General features: G+C 36.5%; 1 long non-coding RNA gene across 1 annotated transcript in view; it reads left to right on the forward strand.

Moving 5' to 3' along the window:
• Nucleotides 1-15752, forward strand: part of LOC140595852 (uncharacterized) — a 39103-nt gene extending 23351 nt beyond the window's left edge. Inside the window, exon 4 of the long non-coding RNA XR_011997780.1 lies at nucleotides 15516-15752. This is a non-coding gene — a long non-coding RNA (uncharacterized lncRNA). The remainder of the gene's footprint in view (nucleotides 1-15515) is intronic.
• The last annotated feature ends 867 nt before the right edge of the window (nucleotides 15753-16619 follow it).

Below are 16619 nucleotides of genomic sequence, written 5' to 3' on the forward strand. Positions count from 1 at the left end.
TGCTCTTCTGACTGAGCCAGGCAGGCGCCCCAGGTAATGATAAGCAACATTGAGAATGAATGCTGTAATTAAAAAACAGCAATAAGTGGGAATTATAGGCGTTGGGACAGGGCCAGCATAGAGACATTTCTCTCTTCTCTTTTCCTTTTGAAGGAACAGAGAGCAAACTAGATGCTCAATCTTCACCCTACCCTGATGGGAAATGGAGGCTGATTTGCACCGTTGCGAATCAGATGGGTTTCAGGGAGAGGTAGTGATTTGCCCATACTGCACAAGAAGGTAACAGGAACTCAGAGTTTCCTCCTTACTTTGAGCACCCTGGGAAGCTCCTGATGTGTTAAGAGGCCAAGACTTGGCATCTGAGGTTTCTGTCTTGTGTTTCCCTGTGTGGTTGGTGTCCCTCAGTGTGGCTCCTGGAACACACACAGTGCAGAGGTATTTGATTTACTTCAGGCAAACTTGGCACCAACAATATCATTTTCATTTGTGACTTCAATGTGTTTCTCAAGAAGATGCATTTAAGAAATAATTTAATCTCTTGTGTTTGCCTTCAAGTGATGAGAAAAACATGAATATGAATTCAGTTTAATGATGAATCACCAGCTTAGCCTAGCCTGGGATTTGACTGACTCACTTGGTGTATGACTCATGTGTTATTCGATTTATATTGTTTGAAGATGGATTGCTGTGGCTCCTGGAAGTGTTGTATTTTCTTCTGAACTTTTGAAAACTGTTCTTTACAGTGGATAAAAAATAAAAAGAAAATAGAAATGATTAATAATGAAATGTTACACACATATACACTTGTATACACCCAACAGGACTTTGGCAGGGAGAGATGCTGTAGTTTCCAAGCATATGGCAGTAACGTAAAGTAGGTTATTTGTCTTGACTAGATTAATATGAAATATATTTGTTTCTTGACAAATATGATTGATGGGCATGAGCAACCGTCCCCAGGTTATTTATTTTGATTTGCTTCTCAATAATTGGGATGACTTCAGATGGCTGTTCATTTGTTCCTGTTTTTTTAGTCCCAACCAGTTGTAAGAATTCCCAAAAACTGTGAGCGTGAAGAATGCAAATATTTTTAAGTTCAAATTTCTTTTTTTTTAAAGATTTTATTTATTATTCATGAAGGACAGGGAGAGAGAGAGGCAGAGACACAGGCAGAAGGAGAAGCAGGTGCCATGCAGGGAGCCCGATGTGGGACTCAATCCCAGGACCCAGGGATCACCACCTGAGCCAAAGGCAGGTGCTCAATCACTGAACCACCCAGGTGCCCCTAGTTCGAATTTCTTAAGGTTATTTCTTGAGTTGCTATTTTCTCTTCTTTTTTAGATACACACAAATGCATTCCATGTTTCCTGAGTTCTAAATTTAACATCTCACCACCACTCTCTTGCCTCCCTTCTTTCTAGTAGAGGTTAGACATACACTTCAAGCCAGGTATGCTTGCTGCTGATATGGTGCTGTCCATAGCTCTGATCTTTGGAACAGTTACTATTTTTTTACCTTGATAATTATTCACAATATGTTGATTGAGAAGATATTCCTTCACAAATCAAATGGTAGGTTATTGGATGACAGAAATCAACCTTGTATATCAAAGCAGCCAAAGTCATATGCTGATAATTTTAACGGGCTCTCTTAAATGACCAAAAATACATAGAATTTTCTTAGGACAACCCGTAACATATAAGATGTTTTAAAGTACCTGAGCATTCCAAATATTAGTGATGCAGAGGCAACTGCATTGATTTGGAAATCTAAGATAAGTACCCGAAATGAAGTTCTGTAAAAAATTTACCACATCTAGTATAATGGGTACGCAAAATCCCTAAATCATACAGAAAACTCATTTCACCTCATAATATCTTTCTTGATACACTGGCTTAAAAAGTTAATAAAAACTGTGGAAAATGGTTGGTTTGAATTTTGTCCTTCTTTCCACAAATTTCTATTGATGAAGATACTATCCACCAGTAAAAATGTTTGAAAGGACTCTAGTAGGTATACAAAAGGCTTGTGTATATTTTAAATAAATAATTTAGAGTTTACCTAAAAGAATTGAGTGTGAAAGTCTTGGTAGACATCATCTAAATAACTCAATGTAAAAAATTTGTGAAAATAGTTAAGTGTGCTAAAACTATCTGGAAAATCTTTAAAAACTGTCTAAGACCTAACTGTATACACAGGCAGGTATCTCTGATTTTCCCAGAATGATTTTTGGTATTTTTGTTTTCTGGTCTATAATAGAGACTTTTAGCTTCAAATAACAGAAACCCAACATAAACATTAGAAAGCAGAAAAAGAAATGTTAGGAATCCAGGGTTCTAAGTTCGTTCTCAGAGCTCTGTCTCCATTTTACTTCTCTTGACTTCTTTTTTACATTTTGGCCTTCTTTGTATTTATTATCTAAAAAAAAATGACTTCTGGGGCACCTGGGTGGCTTAGACGGTTAGCATCTGCCTTTGGCTCAGGTCATGATCTCAGGGTCCTGGGATTGAGCCTGAGTCAGGCTGCCTGCTCAACAGAGCGTCTATTTCTCCCTCTCCCTCTCCCATCATACCCCCACCACCCCTGTTCATGCTGTCTCTGAAATGAATAAAGAAAATCTTTAAAAATAAATAAATAAAATGGCTTTTTTTTATGGTCAGGAAAGATGGCAATAGGCCACTCCAGATTTCATTTTTCTTATAACTTGCCACTCTAGAGAGCAGGAGACCCTTTCTTATTGTACTTCTATGTAGGAAATCTTGGCAAAGGTCCCCTCTGGTTGATCCTGCTTGGGTCATAGGTTTATTCCTGAATCAATCATATTGGAAGTGGGAAGGATCACACTGGCCTCTCCTATTAGAGAAGAGGAGTGGGTATGATCAACCTCATTAAAACCATATAAATCATATTCCTTTTAGGAAAAATGTATACTTTTATTAGAGAAAAGAGAGAAGGAAGTTAGACAGACAAAATACAACAGATGTCCACTATTAGGCTGCTTTAAGTTATTTTTGTTTCTATAAGCTGTAAATTAATGGCAAGTTTGTCTTATCTGTTTAGTGATTTCTACATATGTTTTTGTGTGTATGATTGTTTATGTGTGTGCTCATTTTTTGTTTTGTTTTAAATATAGGATCATATTCTTTAAAGGAAAGTTTAACTTTTACTGGGAAATATATTCACCCATGTCCTGAACTCAGCATGTTTCCAGAGTTTGTCCTTGGCATTGCTTTGGAAGCTCTGAACTGTAAATAATCTGTTTAATAACCACATGGAAAGGGAGAAGAAAGAAATATAAATATGGGAGAAATAATTCTTCAAATGATTCTATAATGCTGCCTTACAGAAAGTCCTAAATGTGGGCAAGCACTCCACTTACTGCATAAGCCCCCAGGAAGCCTGCTTTTGTCTCCTCCTCTCCTACTATAATCACCATCACCAGAGATTCCTTTGCTTGTTTTTCAATTTATGTAAATGAAATCATATAGTATGTACTCTTTTGTGTCTGGCTTATTTCACTGAGCACTATTTGTGACATTTCTCTGTGTTGTTGAGTGCAATTTGTTCATTTTCATTACTCTTTGGGATTCCATTGTATGCATACACCACATTTTATTTAACATTCTGTTGTTGATGGATGCTTGGGTTGTTTCCAATTTGGGGCTACTACGAAAAGTGTTGCTATGTACATTTTTACATGCTGTATAAGAAGCATATGTACACATTTCTATTGTTTATATACCCAGAAGAGAAATTACTGGATCATAGTATATGTATATATTCAGCTTTAGTAGATGTGTCAAATTTAGTTTTCAAAGTGATTTGTACCAGTTTATACTCCTACCAACAATTAATGAGAATTCTAATTGTTTTCACATTCTTACTAACATTTGATATTGTCAGAGTTTTAAATTTTAGCTATGTTCAAGGATTTGCATATTTCTTTTATCATGATTTTAGTTTGTATTTCCCTGATGACAAATGGGGTTGAGCATCTTTTAATGTGCTACTAGGTCATTTGTCTATTTTGTCCTGTGGAGTGCTTGTTCAAGATTTTTGCCCATTTTTTCCCCCCAGATTTTTTTTTTCCTATGATTTGTAGGAATTCTTTATATATTCTGGAAGCAAGACTATACAAACACACATACATATTTGTGACTTGTTTTTTCAGTCTTAATGGTATCATTAAATGAAGGGAAATTTTTATTTTACTAGATTTTAATCTACCTCCCTCTCTCTCTCTTTTAATCATTAGTGCTTTGTACATCTTTAAAATTCTTGGGCATTGTTGGACCTTTGCATCTCCATATACATCTTACAATAAGCTTCTCAATTTCCATAAAAAGCCTGTTGGTGTTGAGATGGCTTTGAATCAAAATTTTTGGAAGATCTCCCCTGGGAAGTTGTGCTTAGGCTGAAGACTAAAGGAATAAAAGGAGCCAGTTATGTATGGAGGAGGTGGGGAGAAAGAATTTTCTAGGGCAAAGAAAACATAGTGTACAAAGGTTCAAAGTGTAAAAAAAAGGTAGCAAAATTGAGGAACTGAAGATGGCCTGTGTGGCAGAAGCAAGTGGTGGGTGAAGCTGATCTGTTAGTCAAAGCCCAGATCCTGCAGTCTTAAGGCCATAGTAAGAGGTTTGATTAACAAGTGATTTGCAGAGACTCAGAAACTGTTGCTTTGTTTGTATGCTATCAAAATGCTGGTTTTTTTTTTTTTGTAAGATTTTACTTTGGCATTTATTCAAATACTCTTTATTTTTTTTATAGGTAATTTAATTTGAAAGGCCCTTAGTAATTTACAAAGCTATAATTTGATTCTCTTTGACTGAAAACAAAAGTTTTGTTGAATTCCATGACTCAAATTTGGGCTGAATATATCCATGGGTACTTTCTAAATCCATTTAACTCTCACAATTCCTTGTATTATTTGAACTCAGTGCTCAGTGCATTAAATCATTTCTTTGAAAACTAGGCAAAAATGTCCCCCACATGACTCAGTATATGTTCACTTCATGTCTACTTTCATTCTTTTTTGTTCACTGGGAAGAATTACAAAAAAGATGAGTCAACAGTAAATGGTAAATGCGGGAGTCTGAATCTATGCCCATTATCCTCAGGCATCCATAGAAACACTTGTAGCTTAGAACTCTTATCAAAAGGCCTTTTGTTATTTCAAGGGCAGCACTAACATGCACAGTGACTATATGTTTTTGAATGCTTCAAAGAATCTTTGCTATTCTCCAGAAAGAATACAGCTGCTTTAGCAATTGCAACAGGGCTCCATGTATAAAGTGCTCTCCAAGTGAGTCCAAACGGTTTTATTTATGTCAAATGGTCAACCTTTACAATGGTTCTTTATATCAAAGCAATTGCATGTGGCTCTAGAAAGTAAAGCCTTGTTACTTTGTCTTACTACCATAAAAAGAATGCAGTTCAATAAATAGTTGAATGAGTTTATGGACAAGATACATTGTTAAGCTCTTCTGAGCATGCAAAGATGACCAAGGCTGGAAAGCTAATATCAAGGGTCTTAACCATTCCTGAGCACAGGGTGGTGGGGTACTCTTACAGAAAATGCTGTGGAGCAGAGTAAGAAGAAATGGAAGACACAACGGGGGAGTATTTAATAAGCTCAAATGAACCATAAATAAAATGGTGTTAGTCCTTTCTTTATCCAGCTCTGCTCTGCCTTGGTAGCCCTGGCCTCACCAACAGGTGTGGTCTGGAAAAGTCTTGTCACTAGAGGTGGTCACTTACTGAGTAGATTGGGGTAAATTTCTTCAGAGTACATAGTTAATTCTGGCTCTGAGCTCCTGAGCTCTTGTTAGGGTCTAGCCTTTTTTTCTGAGGGTATGACCCTGTTCCCTAAATACTCAGCTATCTTCTGGGGTTCTTCACAAATGGGACAGTCCCTGGGACTCCTATGTTTCTTCCTGCTTGATTTCTGAATGTGCTTTTGGCAAGAGACTCTCTTCTTGCAGCCCAACTGCTAGGCCTAGGGCCCCTTGGGAAATAGTACTGGCATCCATAGGTTGCCAAATTTCTTGAACGAGGATATGAATGATAAGCTTACTTCCTTGCAGTAGGGTCAGCTTGGCAGCTTTGTTTGTCCCTTAGCCCATCATTTTTTTGTTTTCTTTCCATTCCTTATCCAGCCATAATGAGGCCTCCTTCAATTTATCCTCACTTCTATAGGTAATTATTCTGGATTTAGATTTGCCTTCTTGGCCTTTTAGAGTTCTACCACGTATTTACCAAATGCTTTCTATATATTCTTGGTGTCCTATATTCTTTGCTTCTGATCCAGGAACTCACTACATAGAAAAAGATTTAAGTCTGCTTCAGGTTCATAGTTCTTATGAACCCCTCTCTCAAAGGTATTTGGCCTCAGAGAGCAATCAAAAAGCTTGCTGAAAACCAAAAACACTAGATGGAAGATATTGTCTTGCCTAGTTAGTGTTTGTCCTGCTTGATGCAGCATATACTATGAGTCAACAAATAGTACATGGTGGTATTCTTCTAGAAACAGAAGGCACAGGTGTGTGTACCAGGGATGTAAGTTGAAGCGGTTCCTTACATAAAAGTCTTAATGACATACTTCCTACAAAAATCTTTCATTTAATCTCTGTAACTCTGGGCTCAACTGATTTAGAGATTTCAGATCCCAAGAGACACACGTGTCCATCAGGAAACACAATAGTGTTTCCACTGAATTGAAAGCTTAGTCTATTACCTGGGCTCTTCTTTTTTTGTTTTTCTCCAGTTTTATTGAGTTATAATTGACATACAATATTATGTAAGTTTAAGGTGTACAATGTGATGATTTAATATATATATTTGATATATATTTATATATATTAGATATATATCTTTTGCTATATATTTGCTATATTATTTTGCTATATATATGTGTATATATAGTACACATATATAGTATATATACATTCTCTCTATATATACATATATATAGCAATATATATATGTATATATATATATATATATAGCTACACAATAAAGTTAACTCATCCATCATTTTACATAGTTACCTTTTTGTATGTATGTGTGGTGAGAGCTTTAAAGATTTAACCTCTTATGAAGTATAGTCACCATGCTGTAGATTAGGTCCCCAGAACTTACTTGTCCTACAACTGAAAGTTGGTACCTTTGGCCGCTTTCATTCATTTCTCTCTGATGCCCACCCCTGGCAACCATCAATCTACTCCCTGTTTCTATGAATTCAGTTTTGTAGATTCCATATATAAGTTGCAGCATACAGTATTTGTCTTTGACTTCTTTCACTTAGCATAATGTTCTCAAAGTTCACCCATGTTATCCAAATAGCAGAGTTTCTTTTTAATGGCTGGATAATATTCCAGTGTGTGTGTGTCCATGTGTGTATGTGTGTCTCTGTGGAAGACAGTATGGAGGTCCCTCAAAAAATTAAACATAGATGGGATGCCTGGGTGGCTTAGTGGTTGAGTGCCTGCCTCAGCTCAGGGCGTGATTCCAGGGTCCGGCATCAAGTTCCATACCAGGCTCCTTGCAGGAATCCTGCTTCTCCCTCTGCCTATGTCTCTGCCTCTCTCTCTGTGTCTCTCATGAATAAAAAAGTAAGATCTTAAAAAAAGATTAAACATAGAACTATCATATTATCCTATAATCTCACTTTTGGGTATATAGCCAAAAGAAATGAAATCATCATTTTGAAAAGATATCTGCACTTACATGTTTATTAAAACATTATTTACAATAACCAAGGCATGGAAACAATCTAAATGTCTTTTGACAGATGAATGGATAAAGAAAATGTCACACACATTGGTGACTGCACCAATTTATATTCACCAAGAGTGCACAAAGTTTCCCTTTTCTCCACATTTTCACCAGCACTTGTCTCATCTTTTTTTGAGAATAGCTATCCTGGAACACCTGAGTGGCTCAGCGGTTTAGCGCCTGCCTTCGGACCAGGGCATGTTCCTGGAGTCCTGGGATCGAGTCCCACATTGGGCACCCTGCATGGGGCCTGCTTCTCCCTCTGCCTATGTCTCTGCCTCTCTCTGTGTCTCTCATGAATAAATAAATAAAATCTTAAAAAGAGAGAGAGAGAGAGAGAGAGAGAGAGAGAATAGCTATCCTAACTGGTGTCAGGTGATATTTCATTGTGATTTTAATTTGCATTTTCCTGATGATTAGTGATATTGATCATCTTTGCATTTAGCTGAGGGGCATTTATATATTTTCTTTGGAAAAATATCTATTCCAGTCTTTTGCTTAATTTTTAATCAGACTGTTCATTTGCTCTTGAATTTATGAGTTTTTAAATATATTTTGGATAGAAGCTGCTCATCAGATTTATGATTTACAATATTTTCTCCCATTCTGTAGGCTGCCTTTTCATTGTTGATTGTTTCTTTTACTGTGTAGAAGCTTTTTAGTTTGATGTGGTCCCACTTAATTATTTCATTTTGCTTTTGTTGCTTGTGATTTTGGTGTCATATCCAAAAAATCACTGCCAAGACCAATGTCAAGGAGAGTTTTCTTTATGTCTTTTTCTAGGAGTTTTAGGATTTCAGGACTCATATTTAAGTTTTTAATTCATTTCAAGTTAATTTTTGTGAGTGGTATAAGATAGGGCTCCAGTTTCATTCTTTTGCAAGTGGTTATCCAGTTTTATGAACACCAATTATTTAAAGAGACCATCTTTTCCACATTGACTATTCTTGGCTCGCTTGTCCAATATTAGTTGACCATATGCATGGTTTATTTCTGGATTTTTAATCCTATTCCTTGGTCTGTGTGTGTTTTTTTATGCCAATGCCATGCTGTTTTGATTATTATAGCTTTGTGGTATTGTCTGAAATTAGAATATGTGATTAAATCCAACTTTGTTCTTTTCCTCAGGATTGCTTTGACTGTTTGGAGTCTTTTGCGGTTCCATACACATTTCAGAATTTTTTTGTATTTTTATAAAAAATACCATTGGAATTTTGGTAGGGATTGCACTGAATCTGTAGATGGCTTTAGATGGTATGGACATTTTAACATCATTAATTCTTCCAATCCATGAACATGTGCTATGTTTTAATTTATTTATATATTTTTTCCATTTCTTTCATCAATGTCTTATAGTTCTCAGTATATAGATATTTCAACTCCTTGATTAAACTTATTTCTAAGTCTTTTGTTATTTTTGGTGTTATTATGAATGGGGTTGTTTTCTTTATTTCTCTTTCAGATATCTCAATATTAGTATATAGAAATGCAATGGATTTTTGTATACTGATTTTGCAACTGATTTTATATCATGCAAAGGTACTGAGTATGAGTTGCATTACATTCATTAGAAATATTTATTAGTTACTTATTATTTTTGAAGGAATGGTTTGGACATAAAAGCTTATGAGAATATCAGGTAGCCAAAAGTGAGAAGATGAGGTTTTCATTTGTTGTGTTTTTTTGTTGTCTAGAAAATGAAGCACCTTTCCTATTTGGGGGGAGGCTTCATATTGGGTTAATCTTGGTGAGGGCAGTACCCCGCTTCTTCTTAAGGGTGCTGAGACGCCTACCCCAGGAAGGTTGGTGTACAAGACTGTTACCTGCCTCAACCAATCAGAAGCTTATGGAATGGTTTGGAATCCAGAGTGAGTATGTCAAAGGAGAGATGATGGCTACAATTCATTTGCATCAGTGTGTCCTATATTTTAGGTATCTTGAATAATATGGAACTATGGAAGTAATCCAGAAACTTACTTGATAACTAATTAAGATTATTTTTAGTTGTTCTGATTTTTTAAAAAGTATCTCCTTTTTCCCCAAACGGAAGTATGGTACAACCAAAATAATTGTAGAAAAATTCTGACATGCATGCTGTGTTTTTTCCTGTTTATTTCCAGCACCTGATCTGACATGTTGCAAGTATTTGACAAATGTTTGTATAAATGGGTTTTAGGAGAAAGAAAATATAATATTATTAATGAAAAGGCCTACTTTGTTGCATTCTTCAATTAGATTTCTAGTAAAATAAAACACTGACCATTTTACTTCACTTTTGCATATTTATTAGCAGTATTATCACCTTTATTATTACTCTTTGGTTATTTCTACAACAATTACTCTTTACTTTTTTATTTTCCTAATATTTTACCATTCGGATCTGACTGGTAGTTCTGACAAAAGTAACCATTTTTCTTTAGTTTAGAGATTAAACTGGGTGAAATTTATTGCCAGAATTCTTTAAAATATCGATGACCCAGTGATCCTACTACATATTAATGAAACCATCACTGATTTGGAAATCACTAATGTGTTATTTTGGCTCATATCTTTAAGGGCATTAAAGTTCACATCTCACTGGCTTCAAAATTTCAATAGAATAGTATTACAAAACAGTTTGATTAAAATGTCTAAGAGCCATCAGATCGAATATCCCCATCACCTCCCTGAGAACAACTTTCTTGAGAGATATAGTAGTCTATGTACAACTCTCATGTAACAATCAGAAAAAAAAAATGGGAAGAAGTAAGAATTGAAATTGGTATCCCACATTTATAAAGTTTAAATATCTTCCTTTTGGAAAAAGTGCCAGGATACTAAATGTAGAAGTTGTTTTTCACAGCAGACAAACCTGGTTGGTACGTTCTTGGGCTATAGAGATACTCATTAGCATTGAATAACCTTGCCCATGGTAAATATTTAGAATTCTAAATACTAATTTAATTCTAAATTAAATAGAACTAAATACTAGTTCTAATTCTAGTCAATATATCTGAAAATGGATATGTGACTTGACCAGGAAACTTACAGAGTTTCATTATTTCTTTTTTTGGATTGTATTTAATGGAATGTTACAGACTTTTCATAAAGAAAAATTGCTAATAATTTCAGTGTTAAAATCCGGACTAAAAAAAACCAGCACATTTTCCTTCTAATGCTTACCTCCCATGTAGCATACATTATACAAAACTATCTAAGGGTAGAAGAGATCGGTAAAAATCCAATAAACTATATGACTTGAATATACTTTTCCCAACAAAAGAAGTAATTGTAGTAAAGCTAAAGCAATTTAATTCCAATCATGGAATTTGCGATTGAGCTGCTCCCTGATAACAGGTGGCAATGTTTGCTACATGATTGGAGGGAAAGGAGCCAGTAGAAACCACTCCTGGCACCTTCTGACCATCTGCAGTTACCTCTTAGATTCCTATTAAATTGCAGCATCTGATCTGCAAAATTAAATTTTCTTTTTAAGAGTAAGAGGAAGAAAGAGAGGGAAAATAAGAGCTCAAGCAAAATCAGTCTTTGCATCAAAGAGGCACAGAACAACCATTGAAGGATTAAAGATGACCTTCTCTGAGGACATGCTCCTCTCTTCCCAGATTGCTCTCATGCTGCCCCAGCAGATGCAGAAACAAGTCACAGGGCCACGGTCATGGGAGTGCTGGGGTGTGGGGCTTGCTGGCCTGATGTGCTCATGGAAGCCCTGCATGTGGACTGTCCTGCAGCTGAACTAAGAGGGAGAGCAGCATGGCTCCACTAAGAACCAGTGGGAAGGGCCAGGCACTTAGATGGGCTTCTTTCCAATTCTAGCTGTGTCCTTCTAGTTAACTACACAGGTCATTTGTTTCATTTCTCCAAGTAACAGTTCCCTAGAAGGGTTGACATGAAGATTGGGTATAAGGGATGCAGCACAGTGCCTGGAGTTAGCAATGTTTTGAGTAAATGGCAGTGATGATGTTGCTGGAGGTGATGAGGAAGAGGATGAGGGAGTGAATAAACATGAGGAAGAAGACGATGATGAAAAGAACTAAGTACTGGGGCACCTGGATGGCTCAGTTGCTTAAGTGTGTGCCTTAGGCTTGGGTCATGATGTCAGGGTTGGGGATAGAGCCCAGTGTCAGTCTCCACACTCAGTGGGGAGTCTGTCCCTTTGCCTCTTCCCCTTCTAGTGCTCTGTTTCTCTCAAATAAATAAATAAATAAATAAAATCTTAAAACAACAACAACAACAAAACATCAAGCATTGGCTAAGGCTGGCTTTTACTTCAACTTTAGGTAAACCAAGGTCACTATCCAGATGAAAGTATTTTCTTCATGGCACGGAGTTGGACCAGGCATTACAATGTACCTTCCTGTTTGTTTTTTTTTTAAGATTTTATTTATTTTTTCATAGACACACACACACACACACACACACACATACACACGGGGGGGGGGGGGGGGGGAGGAACCTAATACAGCCTGGATGACTCAGTGGTTAAATGCCTGCCTTCGGCCCAGGGCGTGATCCTGGAGTCCCCGGATTGAGTGCCTCATCGGGCTCCCTGCATGGAGCCTGCTTCTCCCTTTGCCTGTGTCTCTGCCTCTTGCTTTCGGTGTGTCTCTCATGAATAAATAAATACAAATCTTTAAAAAATAAAACAAAAACAAATATTAACAGTGCTGTAAGCTAATGAGTACCATTAAGAAAGGGAAAAATGCTTTGAGAAAATTTAATAATAAAATTCAAGATTTCCATCAAGTTTACTGATTCCTTAAAACTCATGAAAGTTACAATTTTCAAAAAATCTTTTTTTTCCCCATTGTATACTGACAGTTAAAAACATAGCAGTAAAATTGATAATTAAGATTACTGGGCATGTAGGGCTATTACATTAGAACTTTCTGAGTGAGTAATATACAGATAAGCTTTATTGCAGGAACCTGATTAACAAGTTTATCGTCTGTATAGTAGATGTTCTTTCTGCCTGCCGACGCTACTTGGAAAACAAGCTGGAAAAGACATTTGAAACATTCTTTTTTGCATTCTTTGATTATGTCTTGTTTGCCTCGAATCCTTATTTATGGATGAGATAATGTCTGAAAACTTCCCCTTCTTTATCTTGAGATAGAAGTATTTTTCTCCTTATGGCCTAAGTCAGCATTATTTTGGAGGACTATACAAGTTATTTTGAATTTATTATTTTCTTCAGTCGCTTTTAGACTGTTATCAGCTGTAAATTGTCACAGACCTTCTTTCGGGACTAAAGAAAAATAAATGAAGAAATGAAGCTTGAACATAGGATATGATAATCTTTCTCAAGGATCATTTTTTCCCAAAATCAGGCATTTTTAAAAAGATTTATTTATTTGAGAGAGAGAGGAAAAAAGGAGAGAGAGACTGTGCATGAGCAAGGGGAGGGGCAGAGGGAGACAATCATCAGGCAGACTCCCCGCTGAACATAGAGCCCAAGGTGGGGCTCAATCCCATGACCCTGAGGTTATGACCTGAGATGAAATCAAGAGCTGGTCGCCTAACTGACTGAGCCACCCAGGTGCTCCCCAAATCAGGCATTTTTAATGGGATTGTCAGAGAAAATTCTTAAGACATTTCTAGGATTCTGAATCCCTCTTATCAAATGAGTGTGAGATTTGGGCAGTCTCCAAAAACAGTATAGCAAAATGTCTATCATGCTATGATTCAAGGAAGAACTTCTTTGACTAAAAGACATGACAATTCAGAGCAAAGAACTAAAAATATGGTTAGTAACTCACTCCCTTTGGAGTGCTACCTACAGAGTTATCTTCCCTTGCTGAACTTTTTCATGCCATCAAATTTGTTACATGGTGTTTGTCGCCTCGTGGCACAAGAAAGGTCTGAATAGAGGAGATAAGTAAAATCACAGAACTGGACCATAATCCTAATTAATTCTTTAGGCCTCCCCTTATATATTGTGACAACAAGTTATGGGACAATGAAAAGACCATCATCCTTGAAATTAGAGTACCAATGTTCTGGCCCTCCTTCTGCCACCTGGAAACCTTGGGCAAATAACTAACAGGCCGAGACTCAGTTTTTCCATCTGCTCATCAAACAATAGAATTATCATAAACATTAAATGTGGTAACATATCTATAATTACTTTGTGAAATATAAAAGGTTGCATAAATCCAATATATTATTTTCTAAGTTATAGTGAATCTTATCTTGTGTATATGTTAAAAGGTTACATAAGAATGTTTTTACTAAATTTCCTTTTTTTGACACATCTACTTTGTCTTAAAGAAGATTCCATGATAATCTGGTTAGAAATTTTCCAGAGCAGAACTAGGGAATGTTTTCCCTAGAATGTTTTAATTTCTCTAGGTCATTGTGTGAAAAATATCTTCCTGGGCCTTTGTCACAACCCCATAGACTTGGACAAGGAGCCAGAAGACCTGGGTTTGTGTCCAAATTCATCATTAACTGTACGACTTTGAGCTGATTCTGTTACCTCTCTGAGCTTGTTTCTCAAACAGTAAAAAAAAAAAAAAAGTAGAAAGAGTGTTACCCAACTTGCTTATCTCACAGAAGTATTATGGAAAGCAAATAAGAAAATGGACATAGACCACTTAGTAAGCTATAATAAAATTCTGCTCAAACATAAATTCTGCATTATTCCTCTGACATCACTAATAATAGTTTGTTATATCATAAATGTACTTGACTACAAGAATAGCTTTTTATTTGGAGGGTATTTTTTTTTAATCAAATGTACAGTTAAATGAAAGCATAATAACAATGTTTGCTTACAAAGACCAACAAGAAAAGGCAGTAAACTACATAACAGCTTCAGTGAAGTAGCTACTCAAAGGGGAATGAAATGCATTATCTCAAAATATTTGAAGATGGACCATTAGCTGCTTGGTTATTACTGCTAAAAATAGTTTTCTCTCCATATAAAATTATCTCAGTATTATAAGCAACCATTTTAAACTTTAAAAAAGCATGGCACAGGTGACCTAACTTCTTTTATACAATGTGAGATGAAATGGAAAAGAATACATTTCCCAGAAAAATTCAGACAACTAATACAAATAGTTTAGTGCCACACTCCACCTACTGAAGTTCACAGCATTCCTTTAGTTTCCTGAGTAACTGATTCAAATCACCATTCAAAAGGCTCTTTGGGCTCTGTGTTATCCAAACAGACTGTATTGATCTAATAAATCAGATAATTGGTGAGTAAATACAGAATTTTCTTTGTGCTATGCTGATATAGCTTCAAAGGTGAAATTTGTCTCAGAACAAAGAAAAAGTCCCACAGAGAGACTAGCACATGTGGAAAATGATTCTTCTCCCCACATAAACTGGACCTTTGACATTTTTTCATTTTAAGAAGAAAAAGCATTTAATATATCAAAATTACACATTCATCTGCATTCTCCAGTGTGCTTCTAAAATAGTTTACTGTGAAACTGCCTTGCGGTAATACACTGACGAGTTTTGTGTAAATATATACTATCACCAAAAAAAGTTATATATCATAGGATATTTGGCACCTTGCTATTGACTAGTTTTCATTAGACTGCGTGGGAAAGGGCCATAAGCAATATCAGAATGTTTTGAACACTTAACAGAGAACCAAGAGGAATGTTAAGTAAACCAAACAGCTTCTTTTGAATGTGTCAGTTTATACCAGTTCAGTTCTGGAAAGCAAGAGTTAGAGATTTCCTTTCTTATCAACTAAACACTCTTTCTGATCTCTTTCTCTTTAATAGGCAGCACCAGGCTAGAAGACTTGATCCTCCTGTCTATCACCCTGACTGACCACCATCGATAGTTATGAAGACGTATCAATGGCTCCCAACAAATATAGACTGTAGGAAAGAGAGTATGATGTTGGCAAAGCAAGGTGTTTTCTGCTTAGCCTTGAAAGCAGCTATAAAAACAACCCTGGCAACTCAAGACTGAAATCTTTCAAATGGAGTAGGTCATGGCCATGTGATGAGCCTCGTGCTGGTAATAATTTTCTGTTGGCTTCTGAGGGAGAGACCCATAAACATAGTTAAAACTACTTTTTGGTTATGGTTTATATGTGAAAGTCACAAAACTGATTGCACTTTTGGCCATTCTGTGGGACAGAAAGTTAAACACAATATTTGGATTGTTAAAAAATTCAGTAAGTAATTGGAGTTCACTTATATATGATAAAATCTGTCAATAAGCACTCAACTTGCCATCAAGAGAATTTTTTTTGCAAAGTTTGGGGGAGGGGCCGAGGGCAAAGGAGAGGGAAAATCTTAAGCATTTTCCATGCCCATTGCATGAGCCCAATATGGGGCTCAATCTCACAGCTGTGAGATTATGACCTGAGCTGAAATCAAGAGTTGGATGCTTAACTGATTGAGCCACTCAGGTGCCCCACTATCAAGAGAATTTTCAACGTGAATTTCCAACTATAAGCTGCCTATAAAATAAAGATCACATGGTACTGATTCATTAAAGCCAGAAATTGGCCACAAGAGCTCTCCCTGTGATGGACACTAAGCAGGAATTGTGATTTAGATGCTTCCATTTTTTTTTTAAAGATTTTATTTATTTATTCATGATAGTCACAGAGAGAGAGACAGGGAGGCAGAGACACAGACAGAGGGAGAAGCAGGCTCCATGCAGAGAGCCCGACATGGGATTCGATCCCAGGTCTCCAGGATCGCGCCCGGGGCCAAAGGCAGGCGCCAAACCGCTGCGCACCCAGGGATCCCCAGATGCTTCCATTTGATGGTGAGTCTCAGTTTTTGAAATATTTGAAACTGAGAACTATTAATCAATTAATGATAGTCACAGAGAGAGAGAGAGAAAGGCAGAGACACAGGCAGAGGGAG

This window comes from Vulpes vulpes, chromosome 1 (genome assembly GCF_048418805.1).
Source record: "Vulpes vulpes isolate BD-2025 chromosome 1, VulVul3, whole genome shotgun sequence".
Taxonomy (NCBI): Eukaryota; Metazoa; Chordata; class Mammalia; order Carnivora; family Canidae; genus Vulpes; species Vulpes vulpes.